The sequence below is a fragment of the Sinocyclocheilus grahami genome, unplaced genomic scaffold (assembly GCF_001515645.1).
Source record: "Sinocyclocheilus grahami isolate Dianchi unplaced genomic scaffold, SAMN03320097.WGS_v1.1 scaffold1012.1, whole genome shotgun sequence".
NCBI classification, from domain to species: Eukaryota; Metazoa; Chordata; class Actinopteri; order Cypriniformes; family Cyprinidae; genus Sinocyclocheilus; species Sinocyclocheilus grahami.
In genome coordinates, this window is record NW_015506191.1 from 93,077 (window position 1) to 102,989 (window position 9,913).

At 32.3% G+C, this 9,913-nt stretch overlaps 1 long non-coding RNA gene across 1 annotated transcript; it reads right to left on the reverse strand.

The window, feature by feature from the left end:
- Positions 1-5,953: 5,953 nt before the first annotated feature.
- Positions 5,954-7,955, reverse strand: LOC107565616 (uncharacterized). The gene is made up of 2 exons (XR_001606394.1): positions 7,878-7,955; positions 5,954-6,273 (listed from the first exon to the last, which is right to left on the reverse strand). It is a non-coding gene; the product is annotated as an uncharacterized lncRNA (long non-coding RNA).
- Between the last annotated feature and the right edge of the window lie 1,958 nt (positions 7,956-9,913).

A 9,913-nucleotide genomic window follows, 5' to 3' on the forward strand; every position in this document is an offset into this window, starting at 1 on the left:
ATATTTTATAAAAAGTACTAAATTGCAACTTAATCATTACAAATGTGCACATTAAAATATGTATGAGTAACCATAAATGGCTGAACATTTGGCAGTAAACTGAACAAAGGAGAAGCAATTATGAAATTAGTTACATAAAGATGCACTTAAGTCAAAAAGCACTCTAAAGTTCAACTAATTTCATTTAATATAAATTTAAACTGTAACACATTTTAATTGCAAATAACATGTAATTACGAGTAAAAAAACATTACATTCAGTTCACATTTAAGTACATTCATTTAAATGGTATTATCTTTGTAATAAATACTCTTTTTGAAAGTCTGCTATGTGTGCTTCTTCACAAGGGTACAAATAAATTGAAATAAAAAGTGTGTAAGTTTTGATCTAAGTGGCTTCAATCAGCCCCGTCACATGCAGCGCTTGATGGAAAGGCCGTCCTGCACACCACAAATCACATAAGCCCCCTGGGGTCAGAAATATATTGTGACCTTAAGTATGGGTCAGATGTGATTGAGGACAACGAGCCATCGATCAGAGAATTCAAGAGTCATTTAGCTGAAGTAATAATGGACTGTTCATTTCTCATGCTTGTGTTACAGCACAATACTATCTGAGTGCCGGTTATTGGTTAATGACACCCTTGAGACTCTTCCATCCTTCCAGCAGATTAAAGTGTTTGTGTGTGTGTGTCAGCAGGTCTCAGTGCCAGTGAAGTGCATGTATACTTAACACCGGCCACGTTTGGAATGCAGCAGCAGAGCTATACTTAGTGCATACTGTGCAGTACATACTGCATACTTCAACAACTTGGGAACAAATAAATAAATACCTTTGTATTTCATTTGCAATATCATTTGGCAGTCTAAAAAGAATAATGCAGATATTATGTTTGGAAATTCTGACAACACTACTTCTGACTTTGTAGTATATGTCAGAGAACCAATTACCTAATCTATGAAATTTAACACAAACACAACATGCATTCACATTTTTTGCTAAATTAAACATGCAACCGCAATGCAGCACACTACTAATTCGAAACAATGACTTCTTCATAATGCCGTTTTTTTTACAGCATATACTAGTATACGACTTTAAATATCTCAAACTAAGTCAAATAAAAAATACAGTAAAAATACAGCACAGTAGTGATATTTTAGAATCAATGATACACTATGACAGTGTTTGTTGATGGTTTGAATTAGATTTTATATTTATATTTTCTGTTTTCACTTTAATTTTACATACATTTTTAGTAATTTTGGTGCTTTTTTATTATTCTATTTTTTTTTTTAATATGTCTTTATAGTTTTTATTAATTTATTATTTATACGTTTTAGTTATCTTAGCACTTCAAGTTAAAATAAATTCATGTTTATTTTATTTCAAGTAACAGATCCAGAAAAAAAAATATATATTTTTAAAAAAAGTTTTTAGTTTTAGTTAACTCTAATAACCTTGCCCAGTTCATTGTGTCCCGGTTATACACACTTGGGCAAATTCAGTAGGTAATTCAAATTCAAAGAACTTTATTGTCTATTATATGGTAACATAAATTTGTCTTCAGTTAAAAGCTCGCACACATCCATAAAAAGACATACATTACACATCATTACACAACTTTTTTGCCTTATTTAGAATGGATATTGCAGTGGAATAACATTCTGGTACTTCATATATATTGTGCATGATACACTGCATACTGCAAAATGAGCATGAGCAGTATGTCAAAAGAAAGACTTTTTTAAAGGGTGGAATGTGAATGACTCGTTAGGACAATTGCTTGTGCGGTTCCTCTGGGACTGAAATGTCATTGGGCTCTTTTTCTTCTTTACATGGGCAGGTGAATTTTGAATGTCACTAAACAGGAAACACATCAAAGTGAATCCTGTCTAATGAAGTGTCTAATGTCTTGTGGGAATTTGGTTACATTTCATGTTTGATCTTCAGTCATATGCAGTATGTGGAAAAAGAATTAGATGGTGTATATATATATATATATATATAGTTCAGAAATTAATTGACTGTCCATAGTAGAGTTTTTTATGATTTTATGAAATTTGGACTACCTATACTTCCCATCTTCCCATGATCATATTACTAGTCGAGATCTCAATCTGTCAGTCTATAATTATATTTGATGCTTTGAGTTCCGGCTGAATTTTAAAAACTCCAAAAGTCGGAAGAGTGTTTGAACTGTAATCAGATCATGGCTTTATTTCCTGTTCCATTAACTCCTTTGAATTGTGGAATTCCATTATTCAGAGAGATTGTGATCTGCTGACCTGATCTGCTGCTCTCCTGATTGACCTCTGCACCTCCTTTCCTCTTTTCCTCTGATCCTTTCATTCTTGTTTTCTCATTAGAGCCCTCGACCCGAGCAGGTTGGGATTGAACTGTGATGTGGATGTTCATGCAGTGATACTGCCGTACAGGGATTCGTTTAGGACACAAAGATGGCAAGTTAGCAGTTATACAGTTTAAGCTTGAATATCAAAGTGTTCTCACATAATGGTCGGGGGCAAATCTGTTAAATGATTCATGACGGGGTGGGGCGGTCTCCTGAGACTCTACTGAGTTGCAAATCTGCTCCAACTAAACTGACTGTAAAAACACAAGAAAATAAGGAAATATTAGATTGTAGTAGAAACAAACAAACAATTAAAGGAACATAAAAAGCAAGATAACTCAAACTTTTAAATTATGCAAAGAATTTACAAAGCCTTGTATAGTTAAAAAAAATTGTTTTTAAATGCTAATAAATTAATACACTCCATTAAAAAAATAAATAAATCATGCAAAAATAAAAATCTAGATAGCTAATATTATGATAATGCTATTAAAAAATGAAAACTAACTCCTTTAAAGCATGCAAAATAAAAAGTTTAAGATGGAAAAACATAAATAAAAATACTGATGTCATTAAAACATGCAAAAAAAACAAAACAATTAAAGCAACATCAAAGGAAAGAAAATTCAAACTTTCAAAACATGCAAAGAAGAATGAAAGAAAGACAAAAAATAGATTAAAAAAAATAGATAAAAGCATGCAAAAAAAGAGTAATATGTAAAAATGGTCACACTTTATTTTAAGGTTCAATTCTTGCAAACCAACCATTCACTATGACTTTTGCCTCAAAACTCTTAATTTGCTGCTTATTAATAGTTTGTAAGGTAGTTGTTAAGTTTAGGTATTGGGTCGGATTGGGGATGTAGAATATGGTCATGCAGAATATGTGCTTTATAAGTACTAATAAACAGTCAATACGGTAATAATAGGCATGCTAATAAGCAACTGCAATGAGAATTGGTCATTATACTAAAGTGTTACCGTAAATAAATAAATATAACATTAATGCCCTTAAAACATACAAATTGACATGTAAAATAAAAAATGTTCTTAATAAAACAGACAAAAAAGGAAATTAATACCTCCGAGGCCTGTGTAAAATAATGAAAATAATTATTTATTAATAATAAAAAATTATTAGTGACATTAGTTACAATGCAATTAGTGACAATGGAAAGAAAGTGGAGGTCTTAAAATAAGAGGTCATCGATTCAGACTGAAGCTTTTATAATTAATTGTTTGTGTGTGTGTGTTTGTGTGTGTGTGTTTAAAGTGGTTGACTGGCAGGCCTGAGTACATTCCCCAGTTGATTTAGTGTGGTTAAGATCAGATGGAATGCGTCAAAGCCAAAAGCTCCAGTTTAATCTCGCTGGCCTCCCCTTCCTCCGACAACTCAAGCTGACATCTGACTTGACAGTGGGAGTAAAAGAGAGAGAGATCCGGGGTGAACAAGAGTCAAACAGACAGGAAGAATGATAAGGTGATCTAGAAAAGATCAAAGGGGGTATCAAGAGACAAACAGATGCATTAAACAGCGACGAGACATTTAATGGTGTTCAGAAGCTTTTCTTTATTGGCCTGAAGATTTGAGTCACAGAATGTGTTTGTGTGTGTGTGTGTGTGTGTGTGTGTGTGGGCATGTATTTTATTTTTGTAAAAACCAAGATACAAAGCATGCACAATAGCTCCTTCCAAATTCACTCAAATAACCTCCAACTTATTCATCGAAATAAACTGAACTGCAAAAAAATCACCACTCTCCTTAAGTCACAGCAATCAAACAATGGCTGCCTCAAAACCTGCAGCACTTTTCAGCCTCATCTGTGAATTATACAGGTACATGTTCTGAACACACACACACAATGTCAACCTATTTGTAAGATTATTTTTGCTTAACGTTTGCATTATTTTCATGGTGACTGCGTACATTTCTCCCCTGTATTCTCAATACTGTACTACAAAAATATGGCATTCCCATTTCTTTCCCACAAATTTATTGTAGTTCCTTATTTTCAATTTTGTATTTTTGATGTACCGTTTTACCATTTCTGACTAATTTTGTAACATATTCTTAAGTTCTTTATAATAAACTGATGAATTGCACACAAACATGGTCACTTCACCCAAAACTGAATGATATTTTTCCTAAACCTATTTTTAAGACCATTTTTGGGACATTGTTGCTTTGTTTGCATTATTTTCATAACTATGTACATTTCTCCACAATACGAAAAAATCGTATTCCCATTTATTTCCCACAAATTGACTTTAGTTTTGATTATTCTCAATTTTTTATTTACTTTTTACTATTTCTGATCAATTTGGGAACATCAGTAAGTACTTTATAGTAAACTGATGAACCACACACAAACTTGTCACATTTCACCCCAAAATTGAATTATATTTTTTCAGAAATCAATTTAAACACATTTTTAAGAGCATTTTTGCGACATTTTTGCTTTGTGATTGTATTATTTTAATGACAATTGTGTACATTTCTTCACAATATTCTCAACACTGTATAACAAAAAAAATATTTTACCCATTAATTTCCCACGAATTTATTGAAATTACCATTATTCTCAATTCTGTATTATTTTATTTACTGAATCACAGTAAAAATGTTTTTTTTTTATTAATTTAAATTAGCATAAACTAAAGGTAGAACAAAAAGTACTATTCCAAATCTCAATGGTCCAAAAATAGGCTTCATTCAGTATATACTGCACATATGAAGCCTATGATATATGTGTGTGTGTTTGGGGGGATCGGGGTGAAATACGACCTGGACATGTTCTTGACAGGTTTCATGAGATTCACCCAAACATGTCATGGCCTCAGGATGTAAGAGCATGTGTGTGGATGTGTATTTGTGTGTAATACAATTGCATTGTAAAGAATAAAAGAAGAGCAACAGCATACAGATTCAACTCTTACAACACATTAAGACTTCAGCGAGACTCCCATGAAAACCTCTTTTTTAGCTGTCCTATATTAAAACTCGCGTCTTAAAATGTAACAAACCCCTTCCCATTAATTCCAGCTGCAGAAGCACAACTCAGAGAAGGTTAAGGGTGGATGGAACAGCCAAGAAGAAAATATCACTATAGAACAGCAAAAAACATCTTTCAATAAACAGATTTCACATCAGAGGGTCAGAGCTCTCGAAGACAGCAATCTGACCCACATGTGGTTAAACACAGCACGCTAAACACGCAGCTAAACGGCAAAGGATAAAAATAACGCTTTCCTCTACTGTATGTAAACATATTCATATACTTGTGCCATCTGTAATATTACCTTCCTGTTCAATGCTGAATGGCAAGTGTACAAAATGCATCTCTGGTCTGCATGCATCACGTACTATATGACATTTACACATGCCACATGAAGATGTTTCATATCAGTCCATTTGGGCACCTCATTTCCTCTCTTAATCTGCAGAAATAAAGCTTTGTGACAGCATAGGTCAATTCAAAGTGCACATGAGAAAAAGAAAATCACATAAAGGAAAAAAGCATAAAGGTGGAGCACTTGTGCTTCTTGCAAAAAAAAAGTAAAAACTGAATGCTTGGCTGCATAAAATAAATAGTTTTTTTATTATTATTATTTACTGTCGGCCCTGTTCAGAGCAACTCAACTAGAGTTAAGGTAATGATTTAAGCAAAACTGATGAAGTACCTATTTTATGCAACCAGGCACCCAAGTAACCTGACGGAGGTCTAGATGCATGTCATAAAGGTTGGGTTAGACTGTGAGGGAAATGAAGCTGTTATATCTCTGAATGTTCCTCTTGAGAATCTCAGAGCATGGCCCGAGGACGCGCTCGAAACGTGGCCGGTCCAGCTTCACGCACTTGAGCGGGCCTCTGGCCACGACTGTGGCTGCACGGGGTCTGTTCAATAGCAGCGCTATCTCACCTGAATAAATAAATAAAACACACACAGATTAGCTTAATGACCTGTTTCAAAGGGTACATAATATAGAAATCAATTTGGATTTTTTTCACTTTTTTCCCTTTGACATAAAATCGTTTTTACATACTCTAACATTCAAAACTCTAAATATCCTAGTGCATTCAGACCATTAATTACTACTAGGTTGAAAAAAATAATTCATAAATGCGTTATGGCATCAGGTCTGGTGTTCCTCAGGGCTCTGTTTTGGTACTGCTTAAACTTACATAATCAACAACACCTATTCAATACTTAGTAACCAGGCTTTCCTGATTTAATAAATGTGTGAACTTTGCCGCTACACTGATGTCAGCTGATCGTAGCAAAGGTTTATTTACATATAGAAGTCTTAAAGGTACAGTAGAAAAACAGTCAGTTTAATTCAGACAGATGGGAAAACAGATATGTTTTTGCACTGTTTTTGCAAGAACATTGAGTCGATATAATGACACAAATATGTGATTATGCCCCTTTTCAAAGTCTAGTTTAAAACATAAAAATTGTTATACAATAATATGTTATTTTACTAAATGTTAAGGATAAGGATAAATAAAAGGAGGGAGGCTGACAGGTCAGGGCTTCCCTACATCATAGTCATTTTACAGAAGTTGCAAAGACCAACAGTAGATAATCAACACAAAATAAAGCATGTTAAAATTGTAAAAATGTAAGCAAAACAATAATTATAATAAAGGATGTAAATGTTACATTTAAAAAAAAAATCTGAAACAGGGCAAAAATCATAAATAAGACAAAACCTTTTCAAAATAATTAAATATTATAATATTTAGTAGTAATTAATTTAATAATAATAATCATTATTATAAATAATATATTAATGTAAATAATATATAAATAAATTACACATTATTTTTTGCTCTGTTTGTGTAAGAACAGTAACTTTATAAGTTGATATAATGAAACAAATGCGAACATTATGACCCTTTAAAGAAAAAATTTGACAACAACAAAGTATTTAAAGACATTTAAACAGACATTTAAAGGTACTTTTAAATGTAATTTTTTCTATGCAAAGACAAATAAATTAAGCCATTTGAGCACCCAAACACTGCAACATTGACTCAACACAATGGTATGAGTTTGAGGCCAACCAATGGCAGATGGGGGAGTGTTTAGAAAACCTCTTTAAAACAATCACTATTTTTGCCATTCTGTTTGGTGACACTTGTGGTGCAGAAATGTCTCACTTCATCTTAAAGAGGTCATCTGTTAAAATTCACTGGCTTTGCTGTATGCTGATAACATAAACACACCGCTTTGAAATAATACAGTCATAATACAAAAAGCAGTGTCTCGCTATATAATGTAAATATTACTATATTCACTCTGTCGTGTGATAAGCTAAAGATCAGTGTGCCTGTGGTGCAGAATTGTAAACCGCACTGACGGTAAACAAGCGCACAGATCTACATTCTGCAAGCCCTGCACATGACGAACTGCCACCTGTTAGGAAAGCTACTCTTCCTGTCTGGCTCAGGCACTTCTGTTCTCTTATTTACAAGACTCTGGCACAACGCTGCAGGCTCTGTGATCCTCACAACACTTACCGAAGTAGTCAGACGGACCCAGGCGGCCCACTTCAACATATTCCTCATTATCAGACCTGCGCTGCAGAACAGACGCTATACCCTGGGAGGAGAAAGAGAAAGTGAGATGCAGGTTTAATGAGGAGGAAAACTACAAAAAGAGGAGAAAAAGGAGACAGAAAAGCCTAGCTCATGGTGTCGAGTTTGAGACACGTCAGAAGGATTAGTGAAAGAGAGATTCTTTGCTTTATATGCCTGCAGGTGTACAGGATTTAGACAACTCTGCATGCTGCTTCAGGGACTCGCAAGACACACACACACAAAGACACGTCATAGACTGACACACACACATACATACACGCACACCTGGGCCTGTCAGTGTTGAGATTTTTCAACAATTATAGAGTTCCACTGCATGCAGCGCCCCACACTGCAATGCAAAAACTCATTTAGAAAGATAAACAAGGAAACACACACACGTTCTATCACATTTGTCACATCAAGGACAAATGTATTACCCACAATACAACAGTAAAAGGAGGGAGGGCTCACAGGCCAAGGCTTTTCTATTCACAAAAGCAGTTAATCAATACAAAAAGAGTAAAACAATAATAAGAATAATGTACGTGGTGTAAATGTTAAAAAATAAAAGTAAAATCTGTAATTTAAGAGAAATTAAACAAATGTGCTTAATTAAAAAATATAATTAAATATAATAGTAATTAACAATAATAATAATTATTATTATTATAAATATATAAAAAATGTAAATACAATAAATAAACGTAAAACAGAAAAATCCGTAATATAGGAGAAATTAAATGTGCTTCAATAAAATAAATAATTAAAAACAATAGTATCTGGTAATACAGAATAACTATTACATTCATTATTATTATTAAATAATTTACTTAATAATATTTGTTATTATTATAAATATATTGAAAATGTAAAATAAAAAATAAAGACAAAACAAAAATCAGTCAAAAGAAAATAAAGAAAAATCAGTAATATGGGAGAAATTTAACAAACGTGCTTAAAGAAATTAAAAATAATAACTAAATATAATAGTACTTATCAATAATAAAAATAAAAATTTATGCTGTTAATCACGATTAAACTGTTGTGCTGCTTCATATTTTTTTGGAACCTGTGATACTTTTTTCAGGATTCTTTGATGAATAAAAAGTAAAAAAAGAAGAGCATTTATTTAAAATAGAAATCTTTTCTAACAATATACACTACAGTTCAAAACTTTGGGGTCAGTACATTTTTATTCTTTCTTTTTTTGAAAGAAATTAAAATTTTTATTCAGCAAGGATGTGTTAAATTGTAAAGAAGTGATAGCAAAGATTGATATTGTTAGAAAAGATTTATATTTTGATTAAATGCTGTTCTTTTTACCTTTTTATTCATCAAATAATCCTGAAAAAAAGTATTGCAGTTTCCAAAAAGATATTTGGCAGCACAGCCGTTGCCAACATTGATAATTCTAATAATAAATCAGCATATTAGTATGATTTCTGAAGGATCATGTGACACTTCATACTGGAGTAATGGCTGATGGAAATTCAGCTTTGCATCACAGAAATAAATTCTATTTTAAAGTATATTAAGATAGAAACCATTATTTTATATTGTAATAACATTTTGCAAGATTACTGTTTTTTTCTGTATTTTTGATCAAATAAATGCAGCCTTGATGAGCAGAAGAGACTTCTTAAAAAAACATTACAAGTCTTACTGATCCCAAACTTTTGATCGGTAGTGTACATGCATGTGTGTCTTTATATATGCATAATAAATACACACAGTACACGCACATATATTATTTAAACAAAAACTTTATTTTGGATGCGATTAATTGCGATTAATCGTTTGACAGCACTAATAAAAAATATTATTATTATTATTATTATTAAATATAAGACAATGAAATAAAACCAATTATTATTAATAAATTATTACTATTAAAATAAAATATATATATATATTTTTTAGTGTGACGTACAGTGGGTACGGAAAGTATTCAGACCCCTTTAAATTTTTCACTGTTT